The 15,569-nt window shown below is 52.9% G+C and overlaps 1 protein-coding gene across 3 annotated transcripts in view; it reads right to left on the bottom strand.

The window, feature by feature from the left end:
• Window positions 1-9,167, bottom strand: part of ATP2B2 (ATPase plasma membrane Ca2+ transporting 2) — a 136,615-nt gene extending 127,448 nt beyond the window's left edge. For all 3 annotated transcript variants that reach the window (XM_047780812.1, XM_047780829.1, XM_047780819.1), the window contains exon 1: window positions 9,066-9,167. The gene's annotated coding sequence lies outside the window, so the exon portion shown is untranslated. The remainder of the gene's footprint in view (window positions 1-9,065) is intronic.
• Between the last annotated feature and the right edge of the window lie 6,402 nt (window positions 9,168-15,569).

A 15,569-nucleotide genomic window follows, 5' to 3' on the forward strand; every position in this document is an offset into this window, starting at 1 on the left:
TCAGAGGGCCAGGAAGCCAGGCGAGGAGCAGAGAGTAGGAGCTGCCTCTCATGACGAAGGTTTCCTCTCCTCCCTCTCTTGATAAAGGCTTCTCTAGTTGGAGCTCAGGCACCCAAGAGCGGGGTTGCTTGAAGTGCAGTTCTCCAAGGGCCACCCATGTGAGCATCACTTGGAGGCTGGCTGAAATGCAGATCTCCAGCCGCAAGCCTGCAGAGACGGGTCAATCTCTGGTGGTGGGGCTGGGAATTTTAATTACACAGGCAGAATCCCTGCCCTAGCACTTAGGGGCTCCCGTTAAGGCCCTTCATTCAGCTTTCTTCTTCTTATAGCCAACATTCTCCTGGCTCTGGGTTCTAGAATTCTGCTCTTGTAGTCAAGCCTATGGCTCAAAATCACCTCCAGCTCCCTGTCCCTGCTTTTCCAAATGCCACCTCCTGTCAGGTCCAGCCCTAGGCATCTCCTGGGAATGACTGCGACCAGCTGCTCCAGGGCCCTTCTGTCTTCACACCTTTGCCCATACCTGATGATCCCCATTCCTTCTTCCCACACTCCTGTGGCTTCTCTGACCAATTTTATCCCAGGAGTCAGCATGACTTCTCTATTCAAGGCCAACTATAGGCTTTCAGCACAATCCTTCCCTCGATCCTCTTAATGCCCCACCTCTCCCTGGCAGTGCCATCCACCTGACATCAACTTGCATCCTAACATGAATGGTTCCCAAACTGACATTCCACACTGCCCTTTCCCCTAAGCTCTAGCACCCACCTTTTCATGACTATCAAATGTCCCCTCTGAAGGTCTCCAGGCTCTCAGAGTCCCCAAACTATCCTCAACCTTATGTGATCTCTGCATCTGTCATGGCATCTAACATGCCCTTGCAGATTCCTGGAGCTGGACTATCAGGGTCACCCTTGACTCTGTTCCTCCTTACATCCAATCAGGTGCCCAGACCCAGGGAGCAGTGGGGTAAGAGCTAAGGCCTCATCCTCTTCCTAACCATCCTGAGCTCTTGACCAAGTTTAGGTTTTGCATCCACAAACTTTCAACTAGCCCCTCACCACTAACCCCCAACCCTCACTGTTCCTAAAGTGATGCTGACAGGGACTCCCATTTACTGAGTGGCTCTCATGTGCTGGGAGCTGTGTTAGGATCTAAAAACATGTTAATTCACAGTAACCTCATGAGGTAGGCAATCTTACGGAATGGAGGCTTAGAGGAAACTGAGGCTTAGAGAGGTGAGGGAACATCATGCCCCAGTCACGTAGCTAATGAGTGGTAGAGTCAAGAGCGGAACTGGAATCTGTCTGACTCTAAAACCTCTTGAACTTGAGCATGTCACTCTCTGGATGAAAACCCATCACTGACTTGCTGGTATCTATTAAAGAAAAACCATATTCATGACCACTGCATCCAGGATCCTGCCTGGTGGGCTCTGAGCCAACTTCCCCGGCCTCTGGGGTAAGTGAATTCCTTGTACTTCCTCAACAATGAGCACATGCTCCTGCCTCCCACCCTCTGTATACACCATTACCTCTGTCCGAGATTATCTATACCCACTTTGCCATTAATCAAAAGCTTCCTTGCTAAGGCCATCCCCAATGCCAACTTCTCTGCAAAGTTCTCTCCAATGCCTCTGCCACATATTTCACTCCCCTTCCCGCTGCTAGACCATCACATGTGGCTCATTTCTTGACTTTGAAACCTCCACTCTCAGTCTTGGGATAGGTTTTGCCAGCTTGCCTCCCTCCACTGTGAACTCCCTGAGAACAGGACCTCCCCACCTCCCAGCACAGGACTGGCCTCCAACAATGCTGGCTCCACTACCGAGGAAGCAAACCGACTATGGAAAGACACCAGGGACAAAACAAACTGCCTATGGAAGGACACTAGGGTCAACAAATCTTGGGGTGCAGCCTGAATTTGGAAAGCGGAGTCTGGCTGACCAGATGGCAGGAAGAGCTGATGCTAAAAGCACCCAGGCAGCATGCCGCAGCCTCACAGGCAGCATGCTGGCAAATCTGCATCTGAACCTTAGGAAGCAGCTGCTTCACATCCCATTTCACAGATGAGCAGATGGAGGCTTTGCTGGGTTAAGGATGTTGCAGGGTTACCTCACTGTTGGATTTGAACCCACCCAGGCAATCTGCCATCAGAACCCCTGCTGAAGTCCCTCTTGCAATGACTCAGAAGACCAAGGTGTTGGTGGCTATGGCAATGGGGCACACTGAAGCACTTGGTGTCTCATGGGGAAATGTCCCAGCCCTTCTGGACCACACTCGTCAGGCCTGTGTCTTCTGCCACACCCCATGTTACATCCCACAGAGGATCCCTGTGGTCTGGCCATGGCGCTGTTCTCCCCTCACCTCATCTCCATTCTCTACCCAAAGCTGGATGACAGGGATGAGGTCAGGGAAGGACACTTAGAATCTGTCAAGACGCTGGTCCAGACTCAGGCCCAGGGACCAGGTGAGGTGCTGGGAGCATAGGATGCCCCATGTCGAGGCTGACCTCAGTGTTAATGGCCCTGGCTCCAGAGCTGGCCCACTGGCAGCTCCAGACCCCAGGATCCCATGTCTCACAGGCCTGCAGAATCTCTTTGGCTCCTGCACCCAGCAGGCCAGCCTGCTGATTAGTGACCATCCCAGCCGGCCAGCTCTGCAGCTCTTCTCCTGACTTGGCATGGCCGTCCCGACCACTGCAGAGACAAACAGAATCCGCCCGGCACCTTGAACAGATGGTGCCACTTCTAAAAATAACGCCGCACCACGCTCCCTGGCGCAGCCAGTCCTCTCGACAGAAGGGGGTGCGGGTGGGGGTGGGGGCTGCTAGCTATGCTCACCAGCCATCTGCACAGGGACAGATGTGGATATAGCCTCCTGGGGGACAGAGGCTCAGGGGACCCCAGCCCCACTGAAGCGGGGCAGGGCCACGGGCTTGCTGCTGAGGTCCAAGGTCTGTCCCTGAAGTGAAGGTACGGAAGCCATGGCAGCTCCCCTCCCTCCCCACCAACATGGCTTCCCAGTGGCCCCTCCCCCAGGTTCCATGGCTGAGATTCCCACTTGGAACACTGGCTCTGCTGGCCTTTTGGCTTCTACCCCATGCCTGAGTCCCTATACTCATAACTCCTAGTGCTGTCTTCTCTTAGGAATTTCCTTCCACTCCCAGAATCTTCTTCTTCCTTCTATTTTTTTTTTTTAGGGCCATACCCATGGCATATGGAGGTTCCCCCACTAGGGGTCAAATTGGAGCTGTAGCTGCCAGCCTATACCACAGCCCCTCCCCAGAGCAGAGACACCAAAGGGGCATCACTGTTTGCAAAGCTTGATGGGAAGCCAGAAGAAGCCCTGATTCCCCATGCCTGCTTGAATCCAGAGGGACCTCAGAATCTGTGTGATGGTCAGTGCCTTCACAGATCCTATGTGCATTCTTGCTTGTGCTTGCATGCTTCCCTTGACAGTGGGCTCACTCCCTCTTTCCATGATAATCTAGGTCATTGAACTGAATTTTGACTGAACTTAAATTTTCTTCTTGCTATTTTTTACTGTTTCACAGTTAATGGGAGTTTTCTGACTCACACAGAATAACCCTGCTCCCTCTTCTCCACTGGAAGTTCATGACCACAGGTGCATGGATGTGTGTGTTCCAGGGCTGAACATGTACATGACTGTGCAATGTCACACATACATGTATTTGTGCAGGTCGGGGCAGAGGGAGCACACGCGTGGTTGCACAAGTGTGTGTGTAAGCCTGCCTGAATGTGTCTGAGCAGGGGGTGTGCTGAGACGTGTATGCATTTTGGAAATAAGACTCTAGATGTTGCCTGTCGGGGGATCTTTGGCAGCCATGGATCATGGCAAAGAATTTTAATTCTATCTTGAGACTACCTTAGTCTCCCAGTTTGGGAGATGGGTGGGTGGCGAGATGGGGTGCTCACAAAGGCTCCAGAACAGATCAGAAGGCCAACCTGTAGCAGACGCCTGTCATTGTCTCTGGGGCTATCTGAAAGGTGGCCCTGAACCTCTGTGAACCCCATCCCATGCCATCAGATGACTTTCTCAGGGGACTCTGCCATTAGGGTGGGTCCTGAACAAGATGACAGTGACGACAGAAGAGCAGTTTATAAGAGTGGTCATGATGTGCTTTTCCGCTTAAAGTTCACAAAGAACACACTGATTATTTCCATTTCATGATGAAGGAATCTAAGGCAAGGCCACTTTAGGGGCCTGTGGTGGGTCCCACAGATGCCAACATGTCCAGGAGGCAAACTGGGGGCTCAATATCCTGCACAGGACACACTACTCCAGGGCTGAGCACCCCCAGCCATGGGTGAACAGGCCTTGGGCTGGCCTGTCTGGGGGGGTCTGCCATCAGCTGTCCCTGTGCCACTGTCCTCTCTCTTTGGGTCTGAGTTTCTCCACCTGTGAAATGAGGAGGTTGGACTAGATGGCTCCTCACACACTGGCCTGTGCTAAGTCTAGGATACTGGATCAGGCCCAGGAAAGGGGGCCTCTGCCTCCTGCATCCCCATCCTGACGGGTCTGTATTGGCCCTTGGGACAGCCAGGGTTATTTTCTGGACACTGGACATCTATGGGGCAAAAGTTCCTGTTTTATTTTATTCTTATTCTTATTATTATATTTTACTGCCGCACCTGCAAGTTCCTGGGCTAGGGGTCAAATTGGAGCTGCAGCTGACGGCCTATACCACAGCCATAGCAACACCAGATCTGAGCTACATCTGTGACCTACATCACACCTTGCAGCAATGCTGGATCTTGAACCCACTGGGCAAGTCAAGGGGTTGAACCCGCATCCTCATAGATACTAGTCGGGTTTTTAACCCACTGAGCCACAACAGGAACTCCCAAAAGTCCCCATTTTAAAAAACAAAAAAATCAACTCAGAGCTGCCATGTGAACAATCTGTCATACACTAGCACTAACTGTTCCCTCCCATTTGCTGCTCTGCCTGGTATACTCCTATCCACCCTACAGGGCCCATCTCATGGGGCCCCTCCTCAGTGCACACTATGCTGACCCCACTCTCCAGGCAGAGTCACCTGATCCTTCTACGGGGTTTGACTGCTTACTCCGTGAAGGGCAGAGGACCGCGTCTATTCATCTCTAGGTCCCCAGTGCACCTGACAGAGACAGAATCAGTGTCTAACAGAGGCTTGCTGAATGATTGTAAAAACCCATTGCTTGACCTCAGAAACTGAGACAGAACAAGACTATCTGGGGCCTGGGCTCATCCACTTCTTCAACTGCTTGCTTTTGAATACAAAGGCAAAGAACATGCATGGAGCACCTACTGTGCACCCAGCACTGGTCTCCAGGAAGGATTGACGCCCTGGCTGAAATACAGGAGTTGAGATCACATTTCTGGCAGGGTGGGGGCCACAGTCATCATGACACTGTGGCGTAATAGTAATCAAAGAATCTTAAGAGCAGCTAAGGTTTTTTTTTTTTTTTTTTGGTCTTTTTATGCCACACCTGAGGCATATGGAAGTTCCCAGCCTAGGGGGGAAATCGGAGCTGTAGCCACCTGCTTATGCCACAGCCACAGCAATGCAGGATCTGAGCCCTGTCTGCAACCTACACCACACTCACAGCAATGCCGGATCCTTAACCCACTGAGCGAGGTCAGGAGCTGAACCCACATCCTCATGGATGCTAGTCGGGTTCATTAACTCCTGAACCACGACGAGAATGCCAGTTTTTTTTTAATAACGAAGTATTATTCCTTGTATGCAGCTTTTTCTATGCACAATATTGCTCATATTTACAATGACCCCTCAGGCTGATACTCTGATTTCCTTCTTGTTACAGATGAGAAAGCTGAATTTAAGGGCACACTAGGGTCTAAGTCTCAAGGCTGTACTCTTGACCTTGGCACTCAAGAGATTCCCGGAACTGGAATCAGTGCCCGTGGTGGGGACACCAGTGGAGAGAAATGTGTTATTCTGGGGAGACAGAGAAAGCCAGGGCCATCCTGTTCCTCCCTCTCGAGGTGGAGGAACAGTGCCTGGGGTCCAGGTGGGCTGGGGGCTGGGAGGAGGCCCCCAAGCATTTGCCAACTTTAACATCCATAAGGAAACCCCCAGTGGGATTCTCGTCTGCTACGCCGCTGACAGGTGCAAGGCGGGGGCTTTGGCTGACCTGGCAGGCTGGGTGTGAGGGGCGGGAAGCAGATGGCAGCCCCTTCCTGTGTTTGGAAGAAGTCAAGGGTGAAATCCTGGAGCCGGCAGCCGGGCCGCATCACCTGCTGTTAGAAACAGCCCCTGGGCCAGAGGGCTGGCGGCCACCCAAAGTGGCTTTGCTGACGAATGGCAGGCCTGGGGAGGCACAGCCACCGGCGCAACCCTTTTCCATGGAGAGCATTGCTATCTTCTTAGAATTAAGGACTGTTACTGGAAGGAGTTCTTCATAGTAAAATCTCCTTTGTCTTGCCAGTGACCTTGGGGCAGAGGGAGCAGGGTACCCATTTTAAAGATAAGGATACTGAGGATCAAAGAAGATAAGCCACTTCCTTGACACAGGGCCCTCAGACAATGCTGGGAGGTACAAAAGAGACCCGGGTGCAAAACACAAGGAGGCACCCACTCTCTGGTTCCCAAAAGTTCCAAGTCCCCATCCCTCTGCTATGGGTCTGCCCTGTAGTTCAAGTCTACCTGAAGGACGCATGGGTCTACTTGCCCATCCCTGTCCCTGTCCCAAACAAGGGCAGAGACAGAAAATCTACAGAGATTTCAAACCCATTTTGGTAAGTTTGTGAATGAAGCCGACATAATAGATTCTAAGATGTACCAAGAATTGCGAAAGTTGTTGAAAGCCAATGTCTCAGCAATCACTTCCCTGAGCAGCAATGGATTTTAGGGCAAACAGCTCACTCTCACTTCCCCTTATCTGGCAGCCTTTTGCTGTGGGCCTGTGATGTGCCTGGCCCCAGGGGATGGAGAAGAACAGGACACAACCCTGTCCTCAGAAAGCCCTGTGTTTTTCCCTCCCTGTGCAGCATGGAACCTGCACATTATAACAACTTAATACAAATGATCATGATAAACTAACATTTACACAGCAGTTTCTATGCGACAGGCCCTGTGTCAAGCACTTGACACACGTCACCTCATTTGATCCACATCACAATTCTGAGGCAGGTATTCTTATTCTCCCATTTTTCAGAAAAGGAAAGTGAGGCAAAGAGGGGTTAAGGAACTTGCCCAAGGTCACTCAGGAAGAGTACAGTGGAGCTGGGACGGATGCCCAGTAAATGTTTGGTGGGTGAATGAATGAAAACACAGGGCAGGTCACACAGGGAGGCCAAGGAAACCTACAGGGAATGGTTCACTGTGACTGTGCAAAGTGCCCTGAGAGCCCCAGGAAGTGGCAGCGGGCCTTCCGAGGTCAGTGCTACCAGAGCGTCAGGGAATTAATTACCTGTGCTTTCGGGCAAACTTGGGCTGTAGGCATCCAAGAAGAGGGTGACAGGGACAGCTGCCGTATCAGTTAGCAGCATGAGGAAGCTCCGATTTCTCCCTCTCTGAGCCCAACCACATGCCCCACCTATAAAAATATCCCAGGCCAATGGCCCTTTTACCCCGAGAAAGTGGGCTCTGAGACAGGCTGGTCCTGCGCAGGTAGGAGAGGAGCGCGAGGCCCCTCCTGGGCTGCCACGGTCAAGGGTCTCAACCCTGAGCCCTCCTGCTCAGGGTCACACAGTGACCACAGTGACATGGCTCCAGCCTGCAGGGAGGGGGCTGTGGCTGGACACCCTGACACCCAAACCTCCCCAGCTTGTGCCTCAGCTGCCAGGCAACCATGCAGCTCAGGTTTCGGGGGCCGAGGACAGGGCTCGAGTGAGGTCGTCAGTTAATAATAATAGATACGGCCCAGCCTGGTGGGGCTGCTTGAGATACACAAATCTCAGACCCGGGCAGGGCCTAGGTGGCTCTGCGGTCATTTTGCAGATGGAGAGACTGAGCGCTGGGAGGGAAAGGGGGTTTCCTGAAGGGACCAGTGAGTTAGAGATGAAGGTTGGAAGAATAATAACAGTTCAGAAAGTAGGGACAAGAGTAGCGCCACATGCAGGGCGTTGCATCCGTGGCTTTTCCACCACATCCCAACTCATCCTCAAAACAATAGTGAGGCAGGAGTTCCCGTCGTGGCTCAGTGGTTAACGAATCCGACTAGGAACCATGAGGTCGCAGGTTCGGTCCCTGCCCTTGCTCAGTGGGTTAAGGATCCGGCGTTGCCGTGAGCTGTGGTGTAGGTTGCAGATGTGGCTCGGATCCTGCGTTGCTGTGGCTCTGGCGTAGGCCGGTGGCTACAGCTCCGATTCGACCCCTAGCCTGGGAACCTCCATATGCCGCAGGAGCAGCCCAAAGAAATAGCAAGAAGACCAAAAAAAAAAAAAAAAAAAACCACCAATAGTGAGGCGGAGGTGTTTTCATGCCCATTTTATAGGTCGGGAGACTGAGACTCGGAGAGCTGGTGAGTGACAGAGGCCAGCTAGGAACCCAGGTCAGTGTGACTCTGAAGTCTGCAAGTGTCACCCCCACCAGTACTGCCCTGAGCGACTAAGAAGAGTCCCTGGGTGAGGACTGAGGGGCCTGCTTCACAGCTGGGGCCTTTCCATCTCCTCAGCAGCCCCTGGAGGGGGAGGCGTCTCAACACTAGGGATGCTGAACTCACAGGGTGAAGTGGGTCCAAGGCGACCTAAGAAGTAGGCAGGGATGTAGGATTTGAGCCCCTGTCTCTCTGGCCAGGCCGACCCACTTTGCCCAGTTTGCTGGCAGAAGCCTGGGGCAGCGCACCCCTCTGCCAAGCGCCCACTCAGCATTGGGCATCTCTGCCCGATTACCCCCTCAAGCAGGGCAAGATTTCAGGGGGACGGGCCCCCACTCCCCAGCCCCTAAGAGAGGCTGCAAGCCCCAGCAGAGAGTAGTGACCTTTGATTCCAGGCCACTAGACCTCTCCCTCAGCCACTCACACCCCCACCTCTTGCAACCTGAGCCTGGCAGGACAGGGACAAGCAGGTTGTCATGGTGACAGCACATCAGATACTGACCTGGGGACCCGAAGGCAGCACAGGGGAAGGGCAGGCGTTGCCGCGGAGGGATGACTGCAGGGGTGGAGGGCAGGGGGTCGGGGGACCTGTGGCGGCTGTAGTTCCTCTGTGGGCCAGGCTGGGCACAAGCTGCTATTTATAATTCTGCTGAATGGGCCCAATGACCTGACCCACAGCCCAATGGCCTGGAAGCCCAGCAGCTGCACAGAGGGGAGGAAACAGCTCAGGAACCTCTACCCCACTCCTCCAGCCCCAGCCCCCAGCTCTGAGTGCAGGGTGGAGGGAAGTGGGGGAGCACAGGCCCCCTCACCCACCACCTCCATTAGCCTCAACATCCATCCCTCTGGCCAATCCTGCCCACATCCCTATGTCCTGGGCCAGTTTCGGCCAGTGCAGGAGCCCAGGAAGGGCTGGGGCCTGGGTTCTGGTCTTAAAGGGGCTCAGAGAGCATGCGTGTACATATGCGTGCGTGCATGCACGTGCATGTGTGTGTGCACGTGTGTTCCAGGATGCTTCCCACTGGAGGGGGAGGAGGGTTGGGGTGGAGGGGAAAGAGAGGGAAGAAAGAGAAACTGTAAGGCAGAGAGGCACTTGAGAGGCTGGGGTGGAAGGGCTGGGGGTGGAAAGGAGGTGTAAGAGGGAGAGAAACAGAGGCAGATGTCAAAAGAGACAAAGTGAGACAGAGAAAGGAGGGAGGGAGAGAGATAGGAGGAAATGGACAGACACACATAGAGCCAGAGGAACTGAAGCAGAGACACAGAGAAACTGGAACCGGGGTGGGGGTGGGGGGACAGAGCTCAGCGTCCTCTCTGCCCTGGTAGTCAAGCCCAAATGCAAACACGACTGGGACTCACGGGGCGGGGCACTCAGAGGTCTGCTTGTGGGAGGGGAGGGGGCCTGGGCTGCACTCACCGCCCAGCCCTGCTCCAGCCTCCTCGCCGCCTGGGGGCATGGGCAGGGCCAAGACTGCTCCAAGGTCGCCGGAACCGGGCCAGGAGAAGCATGGCGGTGGCTCCTGGGGCTTGCTGGGCTGTCCGCCCTCGGATAAGGGTTATTTTGGGAGCAGAGCAGCCAGAACCCACCCCCTCTTCCCTTGTTCACGGGCCAGTGGCTGCTGACTCAAAATTTTCTCTCAAGGAAACTGTCTCCCCGAAATCCAATGTCACTTCTTCTGGGAGGCCTGCCCTGACCCTCCCAGATTAAATTCTCTGCTTCCACAGAGCTAGCCCCGGGGTGGCGGGGGGGAGCTGGAGCCAGGCCTCCCAACCCCTGTGAGAGCTGCACGTTCACTGAGCAAGAACTTTACATGTACCATCTCATTTAGCCTCCCAGCAGCCCTCTTCAGGGGCTTCAGGAGCAGGCCCTGATTTACAAAGGAGGAAACCAAGGCTCAGAGGGGCTAAGTGGTTTGCCCATGATCTTATGGCTGGGAAGTTGTTGAAGCAAGGTCTGACCAAGGCAGCCAGAGTTCAGATCCCAGGCAAACAGCCTTCCCTGCTCTAACTGTCACCTTCATACCCACGACTCCAGAACCTTCTGTGGCTCCCCAGTACCTCCAAGATCAAATCCAAGCATCCCACTGGGTACTAAGCCTTTCCTCTATTTGTCCTACTCTTGTCGTTCAGGTATCATTTTCTCTCTCCTCCCAATCTCCTGCTTCTAGGCCCCTTCTGCTCTGGCCTTTTCTGATTTATTCCTTTAAGAGCTAGTTAATGAACACCCACTGTGTGCCAGGCACACCATACTTGTTTCTGCTGGGAAAGACAAGTTATGAAAAGTGATATAAAGAGACTAAGGCATTACGACCAGCTGCCAGGGGACTTAGTTTGCTGAGTAGACATGCAAAGAGCTGTCGCCAGTGGGTGCCAGGCTGAGAGAACCGCACAGGTGAAGACCCTGAGGTGGGAATGGGTGGGGTGTGCTTTTAATAATCCAAAGCATGGCTGGGGCTTGTGAGGGAGGCTGAGGGATGAGGTAAGCTCAGAGAGGGGCAGGGGTCAACTGTGTGGGGCTTTGAAGCCAGGATGAAGAACCTGGATTTTATCCCAGGAGCAGTGGATGCCTCTAAAGAATTTTAGGTGACAGATCAGCACAAAGTTTATTTGTTTTTAAGGACCAATCCTCTGCTGGTGGACACCCTGTCAGGGAGATAGGGAGAGAGCTGGGGAGGAGGGAGCAGCTACTGCGTCACCAGGCGAGTGGGGACGGGGCAGCGGCTGCAGGGGCGGCCAGGGTGCTGAAGAGACGTGGGCAGGTGGGAGGGAGGAAGTGGCACCAGGAGGACGAGCCAGGGAGAGGGAGGGGGAGGAGCACGGCGGATGAGGGCTCTGCCTTCAGCAAGAGGGTGGGTGATGGTGCCATTTACTGGGACGGGAAGTTGGGAAGGAGCCGGTTTGGGGGGTGGGTGGGCACAGGGAAGAATCCTCTTTTGGACTTGTTAACTTTGAGATGCTTGTGAGATGTCCAAGTACAGATGCCAAGCGGCCAGTTGGGTGATGAGCTGGGAGCGCAGAAGAGAGGCTCTGGCTGAAGATATAAATATGGGAATAGGCAGCTGATGGTATTTCAAGCCATGGGACAGGGTGAGCTCACTGAGGAGAGAGATGACTGAGGGAAGGGAAAGGGCTCAGATTTGAGCCCCCAGCATTTGGAGGTCGAGCAGAAAAAGAGGACCGAGCCATGCAGCTCCCCAGCTGAACTGTCAGGTGGCTTCCCTGCTTGAAAGCCTTCCGTGGCTCCCCACTGCCCTCAGAACAAGGGTCAAAATCCGTAGCTTGACACACAGCTCCTGCCTACTTCTGTTTCACGTCCTCTGGCCCCTCACTCATATCCTTCCCAACAATGGTACCAAATCCCTTGTGACATTCCACAGCTCCAGGTTTAGCCAGGGCAACTGCCCTGCCTAAGTGCCCTTCTCAGGCAAAGCCTAATTCTAGCTCTTGCTCTTGTAAAGCTTTCTCTAAGCTTCAAGGCCAATTTTGCAAACCTGCCTCTGTGTCTCTAGGCCTTGTGGATGCACTACACTAGCGCCATCTTTCTGGGAGCCCCTTGGGGGCGGGGGCTGGTCCACCACCCCATCCAGGGCCTGGCACGCCTGAGGCTCAGGGAGAGCCCTCGTGTGCTCCGTGCCCATTCCTGGGTCACAGTCGGACATGTGCCATCAGAGCTGGGGGCAGAGGCGAGAATGTGGACTCCATCACTGCCAACTTGAGCCTGGGCTGCCGCTCTGAACAGACTCAGAGGAAGGAAGGTGCTCAGAGGGAGGAGGTGAGTGGGCGTGAGAATGACGGGCGGCCACTGGGCACTTGCCAGGCACCCTGCCTGCCACTGCAGCAGGAGGGGAGAAAAAGGAAAAGATAAAATCAGGGAACAAAGAGCAATCAAGTTCATCTGCCCTCACTACTGCCCCAGCTCACGATCAGAGATTCCTGTGCAGGAAATCAAAGAGACAGTGGGGAGAGGGGAACTTGGTCTGGAGGGGTCACGACAAAGCTCCTGCACCCTCCTGGGTCGCTTTGATTCTGTATTGTGTCTAATGTTACCACCCGCAGGCTCCTGCTGAAAGCCTCTGTGGATGGGGACTGGAGGGGCAACTTGCCCATTTAATCCGCTCCTAATAGGTGTCGGGCGCCTTGAGTTCATTCAAGGGCACAGATTGGGGTTAGGCAGACCTAGGCTGTGATTCCGGCTCCACTGCTTCCTCATGGCTTTGGGCAGCTTACCATCTTGCTCTGGGCCTCAGTTTTTTTCATCTGCAAGATGGGGACATTGACAGGTGCATGCCTATGCTTTGGGGGTGGGGGTGACGTGTGACAATGGTTGTGAAACATGGAGCAAGCACCTGTCACACAGCTGTCTCCTTTTATCTTCCTAACAGTCCTGTTAGAGGAGCGATGATGCTCCTATTTTATAGACAGGGGAACTGAGGCTCAGCGAGGGCCAGACGGCAGAGGTAGGATGGACAGAGCTGATGCCTAAGAGCATTTCTGCTTCCAAAGCCAAAGGCCCCTCCCTGTGCAATGTCCCATGCAGTCTCTTACTTGACATTCAGTTTGTTGATTCTAGGGTCTGGGGTTGGATGCTGGGAACACAAAGGTGATTCAGACAAAAGGTCTACCTTCTGGGGTGGGGGGTGTCACCATTGACTTTTTTATACCCCCTCCTCCCATTCGGAGAAGCTCTAGGTGGGAGGTGGGGTGGGGATTCCCACAGTACAGAAGGAGAAATAGTCTGGGAGTTCCCAACTCACAGGGCCAGACAAGCAGCTAGGGTCACTCCTCTGAATCTCAGTTGCTCCTTCTGAAAAACTGGCATAAATTCTATCTCCCCCTCAAGATAACCAGAAAGAGAAAGACACATACCGTATGCTATCACTTATATATGGAATCTAAAATATGGTACAAAGGAACCTAGCTACAGAACAGAAACAGACTCACACACATAGAGAACAGACCTGCGGTTGCCAAGGGGGAGGGGAGGGAGTGGGATGGACGGGGAGTTTGGGGTTAATAATGCAAACTATTACATTTAGAATGGATAGGCAGTGAGGTCCTGTTGTACAGTACAGGGAACCGTATCCAGTCTCTTGGAACGGACCGTGCTAGAAGATAATATGAGAAAAAAAAGTATATGTATGTATGACTGGGTCATGTTGCTGAAAGTAGAAATTGGCACAACATTGTAAATCAGCTATACTTTAATTTAAAAAATTAAAAAATTAGGAGTTCCCGTCGTGGCGCAGTGGTTAGCGAATCTGACTAGGAACCATGAGGTTGCGGGTTCGGTCCCTGCCCTTGCTCAGTGGGTTAACGATCTGGCGTTGCCGTGAGCTGTGGTGTAGTTCACAGACACGGCGGCTCGGATCCCGCATTGCTGTGGCTCTGGCGTAGGCCGGTGGCTACAGCTCCGATTCGACCCCTAGCCTGGGAACCTCCATATGCAGCGGGAGCGGCCCAAAGAAATAGCAAAAACACACACACACACACACACAAAAAAAAATTAAAAAATTAAAAAAATTAAACAAAAGGTAACAGGAGGGTGAAGCAGGAAAGCATTTGGGTGGCCTTGGCACCATTATGGGGACCTGCTGCCTGCCACCCTTCACCCCCCCCCCCCCACCGCCCTGGCCAGGCTCTCTTTAGCTGAGGTCTGGGTAAAGGTCCTTTTTAAAAGTTTGTGAAGACTTACTTTTTTTGAGGAGGAAGCCTGTGGCTTTCATCAGCTTCTCAAAGCAGTTCCTGGCCCCTTTGTGTCACAAAGACCCAGAATCACTACTTAGCAGGACCAAGTCAACTCTCTGCTTTCCAATGAATGCTGTGCAGAAACGGCACCAAGATTGTGGAGCCAGGACACCCAGGGGCTTGGGGATGGTTAGAGAGCAGGGTTGGAGGCCGGGGCCCCAAGCTTGGGGGCCCATAGCAAGGCAAAAACACTGGAAAATCGTCTCTCCCGCTACAGCTCTCCTGTGCTTCCAGGGCTCGGGATCTGGTAGTAACCAACTCCCCTCCATGCCAGCGTGGCGGAGGAGAAAGAACTCAGATGCTGGTCTTACCCAAGCAAAATGCAAAGCTAATTCTTCTAGACAGCAAGTTCCTGTACCCTTAGTCGATCAGGCTCTAGGTGAGAGGAAATTAGATTCCATCTGACGCCTCCATTAGCCCCAGGGCTGGGAGTGAAGGAGACAGTGCAGTGCAGAAAGCTGTTATTGCAGACACACCCCGCATCTGGCCAGAGAAGTAGAAGGATGATATAAGCTACCCCAGGGAGGTGCTACTCAGAGAAGACCTTGGGAGAATGATCCGGGCAGATTGTGGCTTGAAATATCAGCTAACTGGCTGTTCCTCCAGTCCACGCTTCATCACGAGTGACACCTGCTTCCTACCTTGCCTCTCTACCTGGATGCCCCCACCACCTCATACTCCGTCCATCTCAAGCCCAACTTGTCAGTTTGCTCTTTTATGATACGAGACTTTTTTTGTCTTCTTTAAAAAGTCATTTCTTATTTCTAAGTGGTGAAGATGTCCTTCTATGTCTTCTTTTATTTATTTTTAATTAAAATTTTTTTTTGTCTTTTTTAAGGCTACACCTACAACCCATGGAGGTTCCCAGGCTAGGGGTCCAATCAGAGCTGTAACTGCCGGCCTACACCAGAGCCACAGCAATGCAGGATCTGAGCTGCATCTACGACCTTCATCACAGCTCACGGCAACACCGGATCCTTAACCCACTGAGTGAGGCCAGGGATCGAACCCACAACCTCATGGTTAGTAGTTGGGTTCATTAACCACTGAGCCACAACGGGAACTCCCTACTTCTTCTTTTAGAAGCTTTATCATTGTAGCTTTTATGTTCAGATTTATGAGTTGTCTCAATTTAATTTTTCTCATTGACTTTTCTTTGTATTGTGGTTAAATCTACATAACATAAACTTTACTACTTTAACCATTTTAAGAGTACAGTTAAGTGGAATTAAGCACATTCATATTGTTGTACAACTGTCACCAC

This window comes from Phacochoerus africanus, chromosome 1 (assembly GCF_016906955.1).
Source record: "Phacochoerus africanus isolate WHEZ1 chromosome 1, ROS_Pafr_v1, whole genome shotgun sequence".
In the NCBI taxonomy this organism is placed as follows: Eukaryota; Metazoa; Chordata; class Mammalia; order Artiodactyla; family Suidae; genus Phacochoerus; species Phacochoerus africanus.